This window comes from Penaeus monodon, chromosome 9 (assembly GCF_015228065.2).
Source record: "Penaeus monodon isolate SGIC_2016 chromosome 9, NSTDA_Pmon_1, whole genome shotgun sequence".
In the NCBI taxonomy this organism is placed as follows: domain Eukaryota; kingdom Metazoa; phylum Arthropoda; class Malacostraca; order Decapoda; family Penaeidae; genus Penaeus; species Penaeus monodon.
This window is the reverse complement of record NC_051394.1, coordinates 12,442,623-12,452,525: the sequence shown is the minus strand read 5'-3', so window position 1 is coordinate 12,452,525 and position 9,903 is coordinate 12,442,623.

Here is a 9,903-nt window from a genome sequence, read left to right as displayed (position 1 = left end):
GAAATTGTTTTTGTCTAATCACTTGTATCTTAAACAAGGTTCTCCTTGTATTTGGGTATGTTATTGAGTCGTGTATGTTACTTACCAAATATTATTTTACCACACTTTATATTTTCAGATGCGCGAGAACTCCATTTTTGCATAAATAAACAAATACCCAGACAAAACATTTTCTCTAAATCTCCCTACGGCACACTTCCAAAGCCGACTATACCCTTTTTATTTGCTAGAAACCGCGAAAGAAATCTTTATACATCCGCGAAGTTAATCCTCTCCGCCGTTTTCATATATTTTCTCCAAAGACAATAGCAAGTATTCGGATTTCGAAACTTTATTCATTTTGAATCCTCGGAACGAAATCTGTCTCATTCGGAGTTTCGAAGCAACGAACCCCGGGCAGTGAGTGGGAGGATCCGGTTAAGAAGGACTTCGAAAAAAAAAAGTTTTGTGAAGGCTTCGTGACCGAAACTCCCGAATCATGGTACAATTATTAGATCATCGTCTCGATTGATGACTTCTTGTGACGTCTTGATTTAACCGTTTGTGCCATCACTGACATCCCCGCGCGACCGCATTGTATTCTGGAGCGAAGTAAATCATTTCTCGCGTCAAGTTCTCGGTAACTTTGGCGGTGGTCTCATCTGAGGCGTTGTCCGAGAAAGTTTGGTACTCGATGCCGTGGTTCGCTAAGGCTCGGCGCGGTCCCGGGCTTCAATTTCCGAAGAAATTTCTTTTGACGGATGAGGGGCGTGGCGGGAGGAATTAGAAGTAGGCGACCGGGGAAAAAATGGGGGGGGGGGGGCTGCCTGTGGGTCTTCATGCAGGGCCTATGGGTCGCGGCCGAACTTGGTATACGCTCTGATTTAGATAGATAGATAGATAGAGAGAGAGAGAGAGAGAGAGAGAGAGAGAGAGAGAGAGAGAGAGAGAGAGAGAGAGAGAGAGAGTTAGAGTTAGAGTTAGAGTGAAAGAGGCAGAGGCAGAAAATAGAAATAGACACAAAGACACAGACGCAGACAGACATACAGAGTCCATTTATCTTCAAAGCCCCTCTAATTGGTCTCACAAGCAGGAATGCAAGGACACGCTGCAAATTATAATAACAAATATGAAGCGCCATTCGTAATTCGAACTTCACAGTAAACAAATATCGAGGCCTTGTCAACACAGACTAACAAGTGCATCGGCGGAATATCAGTGAGGAGTGTGAAGTAGCTCTCATGTTGAACCCAGTAACTCCGACTTGACCCGGTTTGTTATTTAGCAAGCTGAGACGAGGATGTTTCGAAATGACTCATGGTTGAAAATATGGACGCGATACGATGCTTTATATTTAGGGATACTCTCGGTGAAATGCATTTATAGTCTTATTGCCTTCACACTCAAAATAATGTTGAAAATTTTACAGTGAGCACGTCGGGAGGACTTAGCCTTCTCTTTCAAGAACAACCATAGAACTCATATCAGTCTTAGGCAACACGATCATCTAAAGCTATGAGCGACTTACGTAAACAGCTCTATCTATTTTTCTTCCTCCTTTGTCTCTCTCCCTCTCCCCTCTCCCATCTCCTCACTCCTCCTACCTCTCCCATCCCTCTCTCTCCCCCCTCTCCCATTCCTCTCCCTCCCCCCTCCCCCCATCCCTCTCCCATCACCCCTCTCTTCTCACTCCCATCCCCTCTCCCTTCTCCCTTCCTCCCCCCCTCATTCCTCCCTCTCTCCATCTATCTCTCCACGAGCCTCTCCAAGAAGGGATTCCTAACATGAAAGCCTCTCACACTTGCCACATTGGAGCTGCAGTATCACATTACATCTGAATTACGAACACAGGGACAGTTACTCTCACGCCCGAACTACAGAGAGGCACGCTAATGCACGATCTGTATAGTTGTCTTGTTCGATGATGAGAGAAGAGAGAGAGAGAAGAGAGAGAGGGAAGAGAGAGGGAAGAGAGAGGGAAGAGAGAGAGAGAGAGAGAGAGGAACGAGAGTGAAGAGAGAAGGATGGAGAGGAGAGAGACAGACCTGGAGAGGACGATGAGAGAGAAGAATCGGATGAGATTGAACGGAGAGAACGAGGAGACGAGAGGAGATGAGAGTGTCGTCGAGAGAGAGAGCAGAGATGATAGAGAAGTAGACGAGGTGAGCCCGAGAGAGAGACGTGAGAGAAGAGAGAGAGAGAAAGATTGATCGACTGAGAGAGAGAGAAATAGAGAGAGAAAGAGAGAAAGAAAGAGAGAGAGAGGAGAGATGAGACGAACGAGAAAGTCGAGATGGAGAGAGAGGAGAGGAGAGAGAGAGAGGAGGAGAGAGAGAGAAGAGAGAGCGGAGAACAGAGAGGCAAAAGAAGAAGACGAGAGAGGCGAGAGAGAGGACGTAGAAGATCGAGATTGGTATGCGGTTTGTGGAGAGAAGAGTGAGCTGAAGAGAGAGAGAAGGAGAGAGAGAGAGAGAGAGAGAGAGAAAGATATATAGATATATATATATATATATATATATATATATATAATATATATATATCATATCGATAGATAGATAGATAGATAGATTAATGACGAGTAGGAGAGTAGATGAGAGGACGAGAGAGCGAGGGGTACCGGAGGAACGAGAGGGGAAACGACGAGAGAGAGGAGATGAAGGACTTGTGCGGGATTCGATAGTTAGACGGACAAAGGATGGTAGACAGGGGATGAGGAAGGAGAGACGAGGATTCTTGAGCCGAGGAGAGAGCCGAAGAGGATGAGAGGACGAGGAGGAAGACGATGGAGAGGAGAATCGATGGATGAGCGTGCGGAGAGAGAGTTCAGGTGAACGAGGAGGGATCGGATGAGAGACTTGGAGAAGGAGAGAGATTCGAGATCAGAGAGCGGGAGGGGATGGAGAGGCGACGAGAGGAAGGAGAGGGGAGAGGAGAGAGAGAAAAGAGAGAGAGATAGAGAGAGAAAGAGGAAGAGAGAGAGATAGATAGATAGAGAGAGAAAAAGAGAGAGAGAAGAGAGCGGAGAGAACAGAGAGAAGAGAGAGACGGATGGAGGAAGATTTAGAGAGAGACGAAGAGAGAGTTGAGACGCTGCGAGTGAGAGAGAGACCGAAGAGAGGAGAGAGGAAGGAGAGAGAGAGAGAATGGACCGAGACGAGACGACGAGAGAGGGAGGGATTGACGAGTAGACAAGAGAGAGAGATATGAGGAGAGAGAGAGGGAGAGAAGAGAGATAGGATAGATAGATAGATAGATAGATAGAATAAATTAGATAGATAGATAGAGAGAGAGAAAAGATGGCGAGAGAATGAGTAGAAGAGAGAGAGAGAGGAGAGAGAAGGGAGAGCGAGAGAGAAGATGAGGGAGGGAGAGAGAGGAGAGAGAGAGAGAGGAGAGAAGAGAGGACGATGAGCGAGAGAACCGAGAGTGACGATGGAGGGAGACGAGAGATAGAGAGAGAAGGAGGAGGAGACGAGAGGAGGAGAGGTTCGAGCGAGGAGAGAGGAGGAGAGAGAGAGAGAGTGGAAGAGATGAGAGAGAGGAGAGTGAGAGAAGAGAGAGATGAGGATGAGAGGGAGAGAAGAGAGGAGTGAGAGAAAGAGAAGAGAGACGAAGGAGATGAGGGCAGCTGAGTTGAGGAGAGGAGAGAGAGGGATGAGAGGGGGAGCGAGACGAGAGAGAAGACTCGGATGACGCTGAGAGAGACACGAAGGGAGAGAGAGAGAGAAGAGAGAAGCAGAGAGAAAAGAGATGAGAGAGAGAGAAGAGAGAGAAAGCGAGAGAGAGAGCGAGATAGATTAGATGAGACGAGAGAGAGAAAAGAGAGGAGAGAGAATGATAGGAGAGAGAGGAACGAGCTAGAGAGAGAGAGAGATAAGAGAGAGATAAGAGAGAGAGAGAAGAGAGAAGAAAAGAGAAGAAAAGATTTATTTTTTATTTTTTTTTATTATTTTTTTTTAATGGTAGGTTCATGTTTGAGCCGCCGTGGTCACAGCATGATACTTAATTGTAGTTTTCATGTTGTGATGCGTCTTGGAGTGAGTACCGGGCGTAGGGTCCCCAGTTCCTTTCCACGGAGAGTGCCGGTCGGTTACCTTTTAAGTAAAATTTTCTCTACTTATCCGGGCTTGGATGGACCAGCACTTGACTTGGGGCTGGCTTGGGCACCCATTGGCTAGTTAGTACTTCAGATAGACGAGTCAATTATATATATTATATATATATATATATGTATATATATATTAATATATATATATATACCTATATAGAGTATAGCACTATATTATATATATATCATATATACTAATAATGTGTGTGTGTGTGTGTGTGTGGTGTGTGTGTGGTGTGTGTGTGTGTGTGTGTGTGTGTGTATATACATACATATATATATATACTATTATATATATATCGATATATATATCTATATATATTATATATATATTCTATATATATATATTAAAGCGGTCCAATATTTTCCAAAATCTCTTGACATGAATTAGCAGTTTTAGCAACGAAAAAGTTACCTCTCTTTCGTATTTTTTAAGAATATGTCGTCTATATCTAAGAAAGATCGTAAATATAATAAAGCTTATAAATCCGAAATGCTTTGTAATCGGATGTTGGCAACTCTTCTGTTTCGAACCTTTATATATATAAACATATAGTGTTAAGTTTTTTACATTATATTAGATATAATATATATATTATATATATCTATATTATATATATAATATTATATTATATATATATATAGATGATGGTGTACATATTATATATATATATAATATATATATATATATATTATAATATATATATAGATATATATATGATATATATATATAATATATTATATATTATATATATATATTATATATATATTATATATATTATATATATATAATATCATATGTGCTGTGTGTGTGTGTCGTGCGTGTGTGTGTGTGGGTGTGTGTGCTGGGTGTGTATGTTTGTGTGTTGTGTGTGCTTGGGTGTGTGTGTGGTGTGTGTTGTGGCGTGTGTGTGTGTGTTTTGTATGTGTGTGTGTATGTATATATATAATCTAAGATGATTATGATGATATAATATATATATATATATATATATAATATATATATATATATATATATAGATATCTATATATGAGGCACATCTGTCTACCTATCTATCATTGTCTACAACACAAACACACCAACACACACAGACAAGCCAAACACACACACACACACACCACACACACACAAACACACACACACACACACACACACATAACATGTTTATCTGGCCAATCGTTTATCCTCCCGGGTTAGTTAGTGACGATAGTAATCTTATTTATTTTTATTATACCTTGTTCCAACTCAATAATGGCTTCGCTAAATAAATAAGAGGAAGAAGGAGGATGGGAGAAGGAGATGATGGAGAAGAGTAAGGGGGTGGGGGTGGGGTGGAGGTGGTGAAGAGAGGGGAGGGAGCGTTTGCGAGAGAGAGAGGAGAGGAGAAGAGGAGATTGAGACGGAGGTTAAGAGAGAGATGAAGATTGAGCAGGAGGAGTTGGTGAAGCGGATCCGGGAGAGGCAGGTAGAGAATGACAATAGAAAGAAGAATGAGGAGAACTGACGGGAGAGAAAGAAGAGAAGAATGTATGAAAGGCAGGAAAGAGAAGAGAAGGACAGAGAATAGGACGAAAAGGAGAATGGAGAGTATGCGAGAAAAAGAGAGAGAGATGAGAGAGATCAAGAACGAGAGAGAGGAACACCGAGAGCAGAGAATTGAGATCCGAGAGATTGTGATGGCTAGGGAGTGCGAGGGAAGAGGAGAGTGATGATGAAGAGAGGAGTTCGAGAGCCTGGAACGAGGATGGGAGACCGACGAAGATGAGAGTGAGTGGAGGACTGGGGATGCTTGGAGTCGAGATTGACTGAGAGTAGGAGAGAATACGGGCGGAAGAGTGTATTGCTCAGCCCGTGGTGGTTGATGGAACTTTCGGCGTATGTCGAGTCGTGGGAGAGAACGGGGGAGAAGAGGAGATGCGAAAGACGATGGGGAGATGAGGAGAAGAGAGAGAGAGAGAGAGAGAGAGAGAGAGAGAGAGAGAGAGATTCCTGACAGAGAGAGAAGAGAGAGAGAGAGAAAGGCAGAGAGAGAGAGAGAGAGAGGAGAGAGAAGAGAGAAAGAGAGAGAGAGAAAGAAAGAAACACAAGCAAAAACAAAAAACAAAAGACAAAAGCAGAGAACGCGCGTAACAGCCGAACAAGAGAGGGATGCACAATTTCTATGGGTGTTCCGAAGCATTTTGTCATGCCGCGTGGGGAGACCGCTAAGTTAATCTGGCTCGGGGCAGCTCCACCAAAAATTCCAATTTCCGGCCTTGGCGTAGGGAGGGCACGTCTGTGGGATCACTTTAGTCATATCGACGCAGGAAAATACACGTTTCACCGTCGGCCACGGGGCTGATAACCCCTCTCTCCTGCTGTTCTTTCGCCTTCATTCTTTCAATGGCTCAGTTCTGTCATTCGCGCTCTCTGTTTTGTTTTGTTTTCTCTGTGTCTGTTTGTCTTTCTTTGTGTCTGTTTCATTTTCTTCATGTCTCTTTCTTTTGCTCTTTCTCTCTGTTTCGCCTCTTTGTCTCTGTTTCTCTTTGTTTCTGCCTGTCTGTCTGTCCGTCTCTATCCCTAGATCTCTCATCTCTATCGCTATCTCTATATCTCTTCTCTCTCTCTCTATCTAGATCTCCTTCTATGCTCTCTCTCTATCTATCTCCTAACATGTACTCTCTGCTATCTCTATATATCTAACATACCTCCCTTACTCCTCACTCTATACACTATCTACTCTCTCTCTCTCTTTCTTCTCCTCTACATCGCTATATATAGATCTATCGCTCTCTCTATTTCTATCTCTCGCGATCATCTAGCACAGCAATCCCTTATCCATCCCTATCATAACTCCCTCACATTCACTCTCCCTTTAGCTCGCCTATCTCCCTATCTTCTCTCGTCTGCGATCTCTCTTTCTCTCTACTATCTCGCTCTACAGTCCTCCTTTCTCCCTCCATCCAAGACCTCCATCCCTCCTCTCCCTTTCTCTCTCTCTCCTCCTCTCCTCTCTCTCTCTCTCTCTCTCTTTCTCTCTCTCGTCTCTCTCTCCTACCTCCCTCCCTATCTATCCCTCCCTCCCCCTACCTCCCTCCCTCCCTCTCCCTTTCTCGCTCTCTCTCTCTCAACTCTCTCTCTTCTCTCCCCCCTTCCCCTTCCCCTCTCTCTCTCTATCTCCTCTCTTCCTCTTTCTCTCTACCCCCCTCCCCCCCTCTCTCTGTTATTTTGTATGTCTTATTTTCTTAATCTGTGTCTTTATTCGTGTCTTTCTCTTTCTTAAGCAATGATAATAGACAACCAGACAAATGTCATTCAAGTGAACGTACGGAAAATCGTAAAAAGAAAGAAAGAAAAGGAAAGGAAAGGAGAAAAAGAGAAAAGAAAAGAGGAGAAAAAAAGGAAAGGGAAAGAGAAAGGAAAAGGAAAGGAAGGAATAGAAGAAGAAAGGAAAGGAAAAGAGAAAATAAAGGAAAAGTAAAGAGAAGAAAAGAAATTAAAAGGAGAAATAGGATAAAATGAAATAAATAAAAAAAGTAAAATAAGATAAAATAAAAAGGAAGGTAAAGAAAAGAAAAGAGAAAAATAAAGGAAAAAAAGAAAAGAAAAGAAAAGACAAGAAAAGGAAAAAAGAAGAAGAAAAAAAAAGGAAAAGAAAAGAAGAAAAAAAAAAAGCGAAAAGAAAGGAAGAAAAAAAAAAAGAAGATAAGAAAAGAAAAGACAGAATGAAATAAATAAAGGATAAAAAAAACAATACTCGGACAATTGAAAAAAATGCATATAGGAAATGATAGAAATGGATAAGGAAAAAAGGCGAGTAAAAAGGAGGGGGGGAAAATAGAGGTTAGTGAATAGGGTAGGGAATAGGTTAGGAAATCGGGTAGGAAATAGGGGTAGGAAATAAGGGTAGGAAATAGGGTAGGGAATAGGGTAGGAACTAGGGTAGGGATAGGTAGGGATAGTGGTTAGGGAATAGGGTCGGAAAATAGGGTAGGGGAGTAGGAAGGAGAGTAGGTATATAGGGATATAGGATATAATATGATAGAATATTAGATATATTTAATATATTTTTAGGTTTATATATATTATATATATTTAGGTTTATATATTTATATTTATTTAGGAGTATATATTATATCTATTTCATATTTATTAGTTTATATATTTATATATATTTAGGTATATAATATTTATAGATATTTATATTTTATTTAGGTTTATATAATTTATATATATCTAGGTTATATATTTATATATATTTTGTTTATAATTTATATATATTTAGTTTATATATTTATATATATTTAGGTTATATTTTATATATATTTAGGTTAATATCTATATATATATGTAGGTTTATAGATTTGTATATATTTAGTTTATATATTTATATTTATTAGGTTTATATATTATATTTATAAGGTTTATATATTTATAACTTTAAGTTATATATTTAATAATTTATTTTGTTGATATTTTTATTTATTTAAGTTTAAAAATTTATATTTGTTTTAGCTTATATATTTACTATTTATTTATATGTATTACAGGGTTTATATATTAATGTATTTTTGGTTATATATTTATATATATTTAGGTTTATATATTTATATATATTTATAATTTAATTTAGGGTTATATATTATTATATATATTGAGGTTTATTATTTCATATATATTTAGGTTTATATATATATATAGATTGAGGTGTTATATATATTTAGAGTTATCTATTTCTCATATATTTAGGTTTATAGAATTTATATATATTTATATTTATTTAGTTTTATATATTATATATATTAGGTTTCTAATATTTATATATATGTTAGGTTAATATTTATATATTTAGGTTTATATATTTATATATATATTTGGTTTATATAGTTATATATATTTAGGTTTTCATATTTTAATATATATTTTGGTTTATATCATGTATATATATTAGGTATAATAATTATATATTAGAGTTTATATATTTATATAATTTATATATATTATAGGTTTATATATTTATATAATTTTAGGGTTATATAGTTATATATATTTAGAGTTCAAACTTTATATATCATTTAGGTTTATTATTTATATATTATATATATTTAGGTTATATATATTTATATTTATTTGGTTTTTCATATGTATGTATATTTAGGTTTATATTTTAATATATAATTAGGTAACTATATTTATCTATATTTAGGTTTATCTATTTATATATATTTTTAGGTTTTTATATATTTATATTTATTTTGGATTATATATTTAATATATTATATTTATTTAGAGTATTATATTATTTATATAGTTTATATATTTATATATATTTAGCGGTTTATATATTTATATATATTTAGGTTTTATATAATTATATATATGTAGGTTTCTATATTTATATAATTTAGGTTTATTTATTTAATATATTTTAGGTTTATATATTTATATTTATTTGGTTATATATTTATATATATTTAGTTTATATATTTATATATATTAGGATTATATATTATATATATTTTAGGTTTATATATGTTATATATATTTCTAGGTTTATAATAATTTATATATATAGGTTTATTATATTTATATATATTAGGTTTATATCAGTTATATATTATTTACGGTTGTATATTTTATATATATTAGGTTTATAATATTTATATATAATTTAGTTTATATATTTATATATATTTAGGTTTATATATTTATATATATTTAGGTTTATATATTTATTTATATTATAGCGTTATATATTTATTTATATTTAGGTTTCTATATTTATAATATATTAGATTTATATGATTTATAATTTTATTTAGAGTTTATATATTTA